This window comes from Mustela nivalis (genome assembly GCF_964662115.1).
Source record: "Mustela nivalis genome assembly, chromosome: 15".
NCBI lineage: Eukaryota > Metazoa > Chordata > Mammalia > Carnivora > Mustelidae > Mustela > Mustela nivalis.
In genome coordinates, this window is record NC_139034.1 from 49,431,823 (window position 1) to 49,444,088 (window position 12,266).

Sequence of the window (12,266 nt, forward strand, 5' to 3'; positions counted from 1 at the left end):
ACTGAAGGACTCTTTTTTCTAAAGTCCCTACCCTCAAAGAGTTCAAGTATTTAAGTAGAGAGAGAAACATATACGCAAAGATTATAGTGCAGTGAGTGCAATAAAGACTAGCACAGAGTTTCAATAGTCATAAAAGAAGGGCCTAACTCTGTCTATAAAGTGGTCATGGAAGGTTCCTAGAGCATTGAGCTTTTTAGGAATGCAGTGAAGAATTCTTTGGAATTTACCCAATGTACACACACATACACACACCAAAAAAAAAAAAAAAAAAAAAAAAAATCTAGCAAAGGCACTGAGGTTTAGAGAGCAGGACAAATTGGGCAAATAGTACATAGGTCAGCTTGGCCAGAATAAAGGCCTGTGGCATGGTGGACAATGTTAAATCCTTAAGGTGAATCCTTGATGGAGAATCTTTGTCGGGCATGCCTCAAAGTGTGCATTTGTGCTTTAACCAGAGAAAGAGTAGACCATGAACATTTGGAGGATGGGGAAAGGTCATGACATCATCAAATTAATGTTTTGTAAAGATCCTTCTGGCAGCAGCATGGAGAGAAACATGAAAAATGGACTGAAGCAAGGACAAGACTAGAGTTGAGATCTATGTTTTCCTGCTTTTGAGGTAATTCATTACAAAGGCTGGAGGGTAGCGTTACATGCCGTCAGGTGCAGGGTTCCAAATAAGAAGGTCGAAGCTTTTAAGATCATCTGGTTCTGCCACTTAATGAAACTGAAATTCCCCATATGTTATCCTCCATAAGTGTTTATCTGCTCTGTGTTTAAAGCCCAGAAACCAGAAGATTAACTCAATATCTTCCCTGACCGTCTATTCATTTTTTTTTTTTGATTTTTGGAACAAGTCTGACTTTTACCAAAATGTCCTTGTTGCCAAAATCAGAATATCCATGCCGTCACTTCTTTCTTTGGTCATTAGCATCCCAATCCTCCCTTCCTGCCTCGGCCCCACAAACCACTCAAACAGTATGTGTTTTTCCTTCTTGACTATGAGTTTCTTCTTATATAGCATATGTAAATAAACTACACAGTACCCAGTACAGTATGCAGCACCACTTGGGGTTGATTCGTGATGTTGTAATGAGGAATACTCCTTCATTAGAGTAAATACAATTTTGTACCATCTTAAGAAGTAAGTAAAACTTAAGTAGATAAATCTTTTATAAATAATGCAAGACTTGAACAATATATATATTTTTTTTTTAAAAAAAGATTTTATTTATTTATTTGGCAGAGAGATCACAAGTAGGCAGAGAGGCAGGCAAAGAGAGAGGGAAGCAGGCTCCCCACTGAGTGAAGAGCCCGATGCAGGGCTCGATTCCAGGACGCTGAGATCATGACCTGAGCAGAAGGCAGCGGCTTAACCCACTGAGCCACCCAGGCACCCCAATATATATACTTTTAAAGCAAGAGAATAATATCATATAGTTAAGGAAATATGAATAATGAAAACCAAAATTAACCAAAATCAGCCATTAACAATATAATTTTAAATTGTTAAAAAATGTCCTTATATCAATTGCGGATTTTTTAATTTTAAAAATTTCAATATTTTTATTTTGTATTAATAAAATAAAATTTTACTTTATTATAGTCACATGCATAACATTGCAAAAAGTACTATCTGAGATGTTAAAACACACTTATGGAAGTAACTTTTAACTGACAAGAGGCTACTAGTAACCATTAAGGGGAAAAAAAAAAAAAAAAACACTTAGCTCTGGAACCAAACATGTAAAATGACAGATAAGTCGGTAATTTCTTTTCATACCCGAAGGTATGACCTGTGAACTATTATATATATAGTCATATATACACATTAATTGGAATTTTAAAGATACAGAAATTGAAGTTTCCAGAAGTTTAAAGTATTGAAGGTAAAATATAAATGGCACAAGACAAACTCAAATCCATTTCTTTCCATTTCAAACCCCATGCTTTTAACCACTATGATGTATTTCCCAAGTTAATAGAAGGTAAAAAATCAGTAGTAGCATTTTACAGTTTCTTTATTGGTTATAGATTTGCTTTCCAAGCATAAAATCATTTTTATTGCACAAGGGGAACTAGAACTCGCAGCCTTCAGTTTTTTGTTTTTTGTTTTTTTTTTTTTGACTTTTGTTTTTTATTTTTTATTTATTTTTTTTATTTAATTTTTTATTTTTTATAAACATATTTTTTTTAATTTTTTATTTTTTATAAACATTTATTTTTATCCCCAGGGGTACAGGTTTGTGAATCACCAGGTTTACACACTTCACAGCACTCACCAAAGCACATACCCTCCCCAATGTCCATAATCCCACCCCCTTCTCCCAAACCCCCTCCCCCCAGCAACCCTCAGTTTGTTTTGTGAGATTAAGAGTCACTTATGGTTTGTCTCCCTCCCAATCCCATCTTGTTTCATTTATTCTTCTCCTACCCACTTAAGCCCCCATGTTGCATCACCACTTCCTCATATCAGGGAGATCATATGATAGTTGTCTTTCTCTGCTTGACTTATTTCACTAAGCATGATACGCTCTAGTTCCATCCATGTTGTCGCAAATGGCAAGATTTCATTTCTTTTGATGGCTGCAGTTTTGATGCTGTTTTCCCTGCATCTGGAAAATGTTTCCAAATAACAATGATATCAGATTTCATCGGTAAAGATCACAACATGAAATCTGTTTCTGAATTTACTGTTAATATTAAAAGGTGGGATGCCTGGTGGCTCAGTGGGTTAAGCCACTGCCTTTGGCTCAGGTCATGATCCCAGGGTCCTGAGATCAAGCCCAGCATTGGACTCTCTGCTCAGCAGGGCGCCTGCTTCCTCCTCTCTCTCTGCCTGCCTCTCTGCCTACTTGTGATCTCTGTCTGTCAAATAAATAAATAAAATCTTAAAAAAAAAAAAAGAAAAAAAAATAAATAAAATGCTACTCAACATATTATTTAGTATCCTAAGTACATACAAGTTTCCACTATTAAAATTTGTTTTATGAAAAATATCTTTTTAGATAGACTTTGATTCTGGGAAAAGTAATTATGTAATTACATTGTTCATTTGGTTATTAAGAATCTTAATACCAAATCCTGTTTTATTTGAGAAAAAAATATTGAGAAAGAAAGTAAAGATCGCACATCTGTGTTCTTCTTTTAACCTCAATATCTAATTTCTATTTTTTATAATTTTTCTTATCAAGGGGATTTTAAGTCATGTGAAATAGTTATGTGGGTAAATGTGTGTAGAATAGGTTATCATCTGTGTAAATACACATCTGAATGAATATATAAAAAGGAAGAAATCTGGACCAAAGAAATTGTAATGTATAAATTTGAAAATAATGTTCAATTATAAGTTCACATTTCCATTTAAAATGTTGGTGTATCTGTTTAATAAATAGCATCTCATGACCTTGAAAATACACCTTGCAATACCTCTTGTAGTTGTATCCATAATAATCATAAACCTGTAGTATTCAGAGAAATGGAAATTATTTTAGTGTGTTATTTAAGGTCAAAACAATATAAATTAAATTCATTCATACGAGCATAATTAAAGGCCTATCCATACAAAGCAAAAAAAAAAAAAAAAAGTAGCTGAGAAATAAAGAGTGGTTAAAGCCATGTAAACTGCAAATTTCTATATAAATTACTTGGCATCCAATTTTTGTTAAATATTTAATGTTTCTAAAGTGGGTTTCTGCTTATACATCTGTCTTTTTGCTTTTCTCTATAGAAAACGTGGAGCAGATGGGGACAGTGAGACAATATAAAGATAATTCTTCTTCCTGAATGTGGATTCACTAAATATTTAGGATCTTGGCAGTAGCAGTAGTGTGCCTTTCACAGAATGACAGTCCTATAATCTCTCCATCTATAGACAACAGCTGTTTTATATATTGACATACTTTTTCCTATTTTTTTCCATCCACACATTGCCAACTTGAGGCATACGTGTGTGTGTGTGTGAATAGATTTATATGTATTTGTGCATACATGTATGTATCCAGATTTTCTCGATTAACATTCAGTCACAAATATCTTCCATATATAATACTTTATTATGTTCATATCCATAATTTATTTAATTATAAATTGTTAAAAATTCAACATTCTTTGCTATGTCACTCTGGGGCGTATATTAATCTTTTTGTCATGTCTAATGGCATTCTTAATATGAAGAGTTAATAGTAAATGAACTGAGGCAATAAAATAATAAAAATTTTATGGGTTTCAACTCTTACTGAGATTTGGTATGTTTATGTATGCATACACAAAGAAAAGTAGCAAAATCAATGTATCCCAAAACAAGCATACTTTAGCAGCCTTTCTTTTAGATGGTAAGACAAAAATAGGTTGGGTAGTTACATATAGCATTCATAAATACACTTCAATAAATTTATTAGTATGTCAGTAAATGAAGACACTTTAAAAGCTTAAGATAAAATGGATCCCAAGACTAAACACAAGCAATAATTGAGGCAAATGGCACACACTTCAGAGGGATTTCTATTTTTACAGTGGAATCCAATATCCTTGGATATAACTTGTTGCTGATTTTAGAGACTCCTCAAGTGACGTTACAAGCTACATTAAAAATTTAAACCTTGGGTGCCTGGGTGGCTCAGTGGGTTAAGCCTCTGTCTTTGGCTCAGGTCATGATCTCAGGGTCCTGGGATCGAGTCCTGCATTGGGATCTCTGCTCAGCAGGGAGTCTGCTTACTTCTCTCTCTGCCTGCCTCTCCACCTACTTGTGATCTCTCTCTCTCTCTCTCTCTGTCAAAATAAATAAATAAAATCTTTTTAATAAATTAAACTTTTGAAAATGAAATATTAAGTTGAATATTCAAAAAGTATTATAAAATGAAATAACAATAATGAATGGTGATGTATCACCGCAATTGCACTAATACAATAACAAATAATTAAGGCAAAGCCAGAAGAAATTGGAAGAATCCTTGTCCTTGTTGGTTCCACATTATCTAAGTAAAGAGACTTGTCTGCCAGTTCTCAATATCTATTTATATTATTTCATTTAAAATTGTCAATTGGCATATAGATACTTTCCATTTTAGAATACCCTCATACTTTATGAAACCCTAATTTCAAATGCATCAAAAAGAATTCATATTATTATTTTATAGGTTCTCAAAAGGTAAAAATGCTCTAAAAATGAAGGATTTTCTTTTAAGAGTGGGGGGAATTACGTGGTGTCTACATTGAAGCATGCTTCCTAACACCAAGTAAACAATGACTTTCTTTAAAGATTTCATTTTTATTTATTCGAGAGAGAGACAGTGAGAGAGAGAGCATGAGCGAGGAGAAGGTCACCAACTGAGCCACCCAGGCGTCCCAAACAATGACTTTCTATAAACAGAAATGCTCAGACTAATATAGTATATTCCACCATAACAAATCATCTAATAGTACTCAATCCTTTGGGGGCTCTTGGGTGGCTCAGCGGGTTAAGGGTCTGCCTTTGGCTTGAGTTATGGTCTCGGGGTCCTGGGATCAAGCCCCCTGCCCCATGTGGTCAGGCTCCCTGCCCAGCAGTGAGTCTGTTTCTTCCTCTGCCTCTCAGCCCATTTGTGCATGTGCACTTGGGCCATCTCTCTCTTTCAAATAAATAAAATATTTAAAAAAAATAAAAGAACTAAATCCTTGGTACATGTGAGCTGTTTGAAATATGAATTCTAAAACTTAAACTTTCCTAGGGAAATGGCATCACAAATTTCTGGACCTTCAAAATTCAGATAGTAGACTTCTCACTTAAGGGCAAACCTAAAACATTACACAAACACCCCTTTCCCTTAAAAGAAAAAGATTTAAGAAACACTAGGTGAAAACTAGAAACACTAAACAATAGATAATACAGTTCACAATAGCATCGGATTGTATCTTGATTTAACTGGGCAAATAATATTGGCCCTCAATACCTAAAATTAAGTATACAAACATGAGCATTTAATAGTTATTGTTATTTCAAAAATTATCATCAGAATTCCTTTCTATTTCTTACCAAGAACTAAGTTGACAGCTACCTACAGTTATTATGGCTTTCTAAAAAAAAAAAAAAAAAAAAAAAAAAACAACAACTGTATAGTGTTCACCTGCATCTAATTGCAGTCATGTACAAGGCCCATCCCCATAACCAAATAATGGGAAGAAGAAATGAATATTAGTACCTGTGGCTTCTTGACTCAGGGATCAGCTGAGAACATGCTTTGTCTTTGTCAGGAAGAGATGCAACTCATTCTTCTAACCCTACAAATAACCCTTATATTAAACAGTACAAAACCCTCTTAGTGGGGACATAAATTAGTGTTTTAGAGACCATTAGCTAGGGACCATTAATGTTGTCTAGTGACTAGTTAAGAAATCAATGTGATTCTAATTATCCAATCTTAAATCCATTTTTTTAACCAAAGGTGAATCCTTTTTAGAATTGTCAAATTGTATTAAGATATATATTCAATAATAATTATTAACTACCTACTATGTAGAGGTACCTTATGTGAACACAAAGATTATTAGACTATTGTCCCTTCCCTTGTGAAATTGGTGTAGAGCAGGTTAAGATAACACATAACTATCAAAAGAGAAATGTTTTCTGTATCTTAGCTAACTTAACAGATAAGAAATAGATCTGGACAGCCCCAAGCAAATACTCCTTTAATGGCATCTACCACCAATGAAGCATTTTTTTATTTTTTACCCAGAATTACATGATCTATTTTTGATTAAATTTCACTGAAAACAGGACCATTTTGATGTTTATTACCCCACTGAATTCCCTGACTTTAGAAACATCTCTATGTAAATGGTGTGCTGGGAAATGTACTTTAGTCTCTATTCACTCTCTGAAGTAGTCATTCATGGTTCATTTGACCACTCTAGGGTTCAAGTTCTCTTATCTGAAAATGAGAATGCAAATTACTTCACAGATATAAAGCCTGGCATCAACGCTATTTTTAAAAACCTCATGATTCATTAAAACTCTTCATAGTCTCTGTACCCCAAACCTCTATTAGGTGCTTAAGTGCCACCAAAGCTTTATCAACAAGTACTCACGTACCACTCACAGGAAACACTCACACTGTGAAGGGCACATGTTTACGTAGTCAATGCCAAAGGTACAGAGCGTTAAATAATTATGACATGAACACTTAAAAGAGATCCCCATTGTTGGATTTAGTTAAGTACCACCAATTTGAATGTGCACTTAACATCTATGCACATATTTTACCTACAAAACTGACAGAATTTCTAAATAGTATTAAAAAAAATACTTTTTCCAACCAAGATAAACTTTCACTGAGTGGTAACTAAATAAGAAATATATACACACACACACACACACATATATATATACACACACGTGTGTGTGTATATATATCATATTATATATAATATGATATATCATATATTATATCATATATAATATATAATAAAATTATAATAAAACATAATATATAATATATATCATATATGCTGATATATAAATATATATATAAGCATAGATATGTGGTTATATGCAGATATGTGATATATACCACATAGATATGTGGTTGTTTTAACTAACATGTTGAGTATTTAAACTAAGGAAGGATCTTAGTGAAAATAGCTACAGTGGTATGAAACCATTGCTAGATGTCAAAACAAAACTTAAAATGAAACTAATTGGACTATAAGGAGTATGTAAGAAAAGATTGATCAAACTTTGTCAAAACTTTAAATATCATCTCAAGACCAGCTTGAACTTTTCATGAATTTAATGTACATGTATAACTAATTCACCTATGAAGCTTTCCCAACTCTGAAATCAGAGGATTTTACTTTTAAGTTTATAATGGACTAAAACAGGAGAACTACTTAAATGGTAAATCAATATGTTTCTATCATTATAAAAAAGTAGTCTGCTGCTCTTTCCAAATATCAGCATCTACTAAGGAAGTACAGGATATTGGAAGTTTTTTTTTTCTTCCTTTGGGTATGAAGAGATTCAGCGAGCCTCATCCTTCTGCCATTAGAGGAAGAGGGTGCACATATTATTCACGTACACATAATGAGCTGTTTACATCTCAAGGCTGTTGTTCATATGGTGGGGTGGAGATTGAAATAGGTTTACGGATAACTGAGAAACCAATATATAAAGTTTTTTTTTTAATCTACATTTTATGAATATATATGGAACTGAATTTTCCGAAGTATGAAGATGATATCTTTAAGGTCTGAGCTGTATAATACATTTACCAATCATTCTGGTCCAACACAAAACACCTTATTACTAACAAATCCAGGACATCTATTTGGGTCTGAATTATGATAGGTTTCACACAACACTAATCACTGTATCACTTATCTACTTTTTATGCATTTCTCACCATCATGTTATTACATGAAAAATAAATATGTAATTTGGTAACATTTGAAATTGAATTGGTAAATTAACTTGTAAATCTACAATTTCAAAAAAAAATCTGTACAACTGTTACATGTTACTTAAATATCTGTTCTCCTTTTTAACTTGTAATCTCTTTCCAGAAACAGTGCTATACAAAGACAGCAACTTTGGTCTTCAAATGTATTAATTTTTAGAGATTTTGGTAGTTAATTAAATTACCATTACAGAAGAGAAGCTGATGGAAAACTGAAGGAAAAGGCTCTGCAAAATGTTCGATATTCATAGATAAACAAAACTTTATTTTATTTTATTTTATTTTATTTGTTAAAGATTTATTTATTTATTTGACAGAGAGGGAGAGAGAAACACAGTGAGAGAGGAACCACAAGCAGGGGGAGTGGGAGAGGAAGAAGCAGGCTTCACCACTTAGCAGGAAGCCTGATATGGGGCTCAATCCCAGGATTCTGCGGATCATGACCTGAACCGAAGGCAGACGCTTAACAGCTGAGCTACCCAGGAGCCCCCCAAAACTTTATTTTTTTTAAATATTGTGTCCCATATGTTTCTTCTAATGTATGTAATCATGAAGTTTTTTGTTTCTCATTTTTTTTTTGTTTGTTTGTTTTGTTTTGTTTTGGAGGAAGGGAAGGTGATCGATGCCTTATCCTTCTAGTGCACTGTGAAACCAACAGAAGAACATAGATTTCTATTCTATGCTTCGGGCTCTCACACTTTCTCACCCTGCACACTGCTTACAAGGGTTACCTTTACACACTCCCATCTGTGACATTGTTCATTTATGTAAGTTATTCTCCTTAGGGGTAGACATGGCCTGCTGTATAATTTATAGCTTCCACATTTCTCATCCCATGCCATATTCTAAAATAAACCTTAGGTAGAGCTGGCTGAACCCTTTAAATCTTTACTTCATAAAAAATGGTTCTGGGACCATTACACCAGAACTTGTTAAAATATAGAATCTAGGCCAAGTCTGTTTAATCACTCGGGTTAAATGTCAATATTCTCTGGTCAAATCAACTACGAGTAGTATTCCAGGATCAAATGAGACAAAGTATGCCAAAGTGTTCCCAAGGAAATATCTCTGTCTGCTTAGTTCCTAAGGGAGTTTTGTGACTATAATGACAGATTCTTGGAGTTTGATGGCCCCCTCTCAAATACAACAAATGACTACAATATTTGGCAGTGTATAATAAATTCCGTAAAAGAATGGCTTACATTTGTCTTGATGCTGCAAGAGGAAGAGATTTCTATTTGAAACAGTAGACTCTCTTGGGAACTTTTTTAAAGCATTTAAAAACTACATTGAACAAATCACTTTTGCCATAGATGAATGTGTTTCATAATGCAGTAACTGCTTAATTATGCAGGTAAAAATAAATTTTAAAAAAGATGGGTGGAAGTCTCGGCTGCTTGCAATATGTCATTTGTTGTCCTTAATTGGTTATTAAACTTTTCAAATGTAAGTGTGCAAAAATTAAAGTTTGAGAAACCAATTGAAGGCTGTCAAATATTAGATTAATTTCTCAAACCTTTATACTCAGTATTCATTCTTCTGCTTGAGTAAAAGAGGTTCTAGATGCTTCTAAATTTATCAAGTGTTCATTAATCATACAAGATTGTTCTCTGAAGTATATATATAAGGAGAGATAACTGTCTTTATTGTGTTGACAACAATAAAGGAGACAATGGGTTAAATTTCACTCTCAAGACCTTCTAGGATAGGATCTAAAATTACTTCTCCACCGCTCTTTATTTTCTACCTACTTCCCCATATGTCACTAGCCATTGCTCAGATAGACCAGATCCTGTCATATCTTCTTATCCAAGTCTATACTGAATCCTGTGCCAAAGAATACCTTCCTCCTGCCTTGTTCCTTCTTATCCCCAAGTTTGGGACTCTTGATTATCTTTTAAGACACAAATAAACTTTCTCTATATATCTGTTCTCACAAGTCCAGGCCACCATCTACTGTGCTGTGATATACAGAATTTGGTATATGTTGTTATTATTATAGAATTTGTCTTATTATATTGTAATACCACCTGACATGCCTGTTTCCCCCAATAGACCAGGCACTCCTCCAGAACAGACAATAGAGCATCCATTCTGGCACTCCATTAGCACAGTGCTTCATACAACAGTGTGCTTTCAACAATGCTTTTTGAATGAAGGGATGAATTTTTCATTGATTAGGCATTAAGATAAATTCATCTATGTAAAGTCTCCCTTTTACTTTTTTTATTGCATGCCTTGTAGCAATGACAACAGCAACCAAACAACAACAGACATTTATTGAGGACTTGTCTAGTGCTAGGAACTGTGCTAATAGCTTTACATCCATTATTTATCTCATTTAATGTTCGAAACAACCCTCTGAAGTGAGTACAATTGTTATCCCCATTTTAAGAGAAAGAAACCGAACAAAGAGAGATTACACATTTGGCAAATGGTAGTGTCAAAATAAAAACCGAGGTCTTCTGACTCCAGCACTTGCCATTTTGAACAAATACAAAAAGAAACCTCCTACATGATTGATATAAAAGCTAATGAAATGGTTTAGCCAATGGCATAGCTTACCAAACATCTGAAAACAAACCTCTATTAACTGAACAAAATAAATGACTCTTCATAAGAAACTTTCCACTGCTTTCATCTTTCCCATGCTGCACTGTATTTATTAACACTTTGCAGATGTGATAGAAAGAGATTTCATTATTTACTCTGGTATGGTTCTGTTTATATATACCTATTTGACTGCTATATAGTCTTAATTTATCAATCATCCTAACATTAAATATTTCTTTCAATTAATAATTCCCAGTGTGCTTCTAAAAAAAACTCTGTATTTACTGTGTAAGACCATGGAATATATAAACCATGGAAAAATTCAATCTAATCCTTGAATAAAATGATGTTTAGATAGTACTTTGATTAATTGTCCTAATTTTTTATTTAAAATTTACATAGTGTACGGTGCCTGGTCAGTTAAGCATCTGCCTTCTGCTCAGGTCATGAACCCAATGTCCTAGGACCTGGTCCCACATCTGGCTCCCTGCTTAGCAGGGACCCTGCATCTCCCTCTGTCAGAGTCCAGCCCCATGCCCGCAAGTGCTCTCTTTCTCTCTCTCTCTCTCTCTGTCAAATAAATAAAATATTTAAAAATAAAATAAAATTTATGTTGTGTTGACTTTTTTTCACACACACATACCCATATGCAGAAAAAAAAAATCTACCATATACCCGCAAGTTTCCTTTTGTTTACACTAATGTATATGAAATTTAGTTATACCAACATTATGATTTCAGTGTTTCTAAGTCAATAGGGGAGATGTAAATTGAGTTAAAATTCAATCATTATAGAAATCACAACACTGCACACCTATGAAACATAGATTGACTTGAATGAAGAATGAGAAATATTTGAGGTGAAGAGCAGGTTCTATATCTTGACTGGTTTCTTGGTCATCTAAAAATATATCTTTTCAACCTAATTTTCCCTTCTGTTATTACTTGTGCTTTATTTTCCATTCTCCTTAAACCAGACTCTCCTTATAAATTATGGTGTTTATCATTGCTTTTTGTCTCTATATAACCTAGTCTGAAATGGTTTATACTATTAGAGTAAAAATTGAATTTACCTTAATTATCTTAAAAAAAAGCTAAAGACAAATTTTATGCCCTTATTAGTGTGACTGTAATCTATGGCCTCACCCTGGGCAAGAATAAGTTATTTTCTTAGGATTTTAAAATTATTTCCAGACTTCAAGCTACATAAATAGAAAAAATATATATTTTTAGTCTTTCAGGTAAGATTCAAAGAACTTCACATGACTATCCCTAACACTG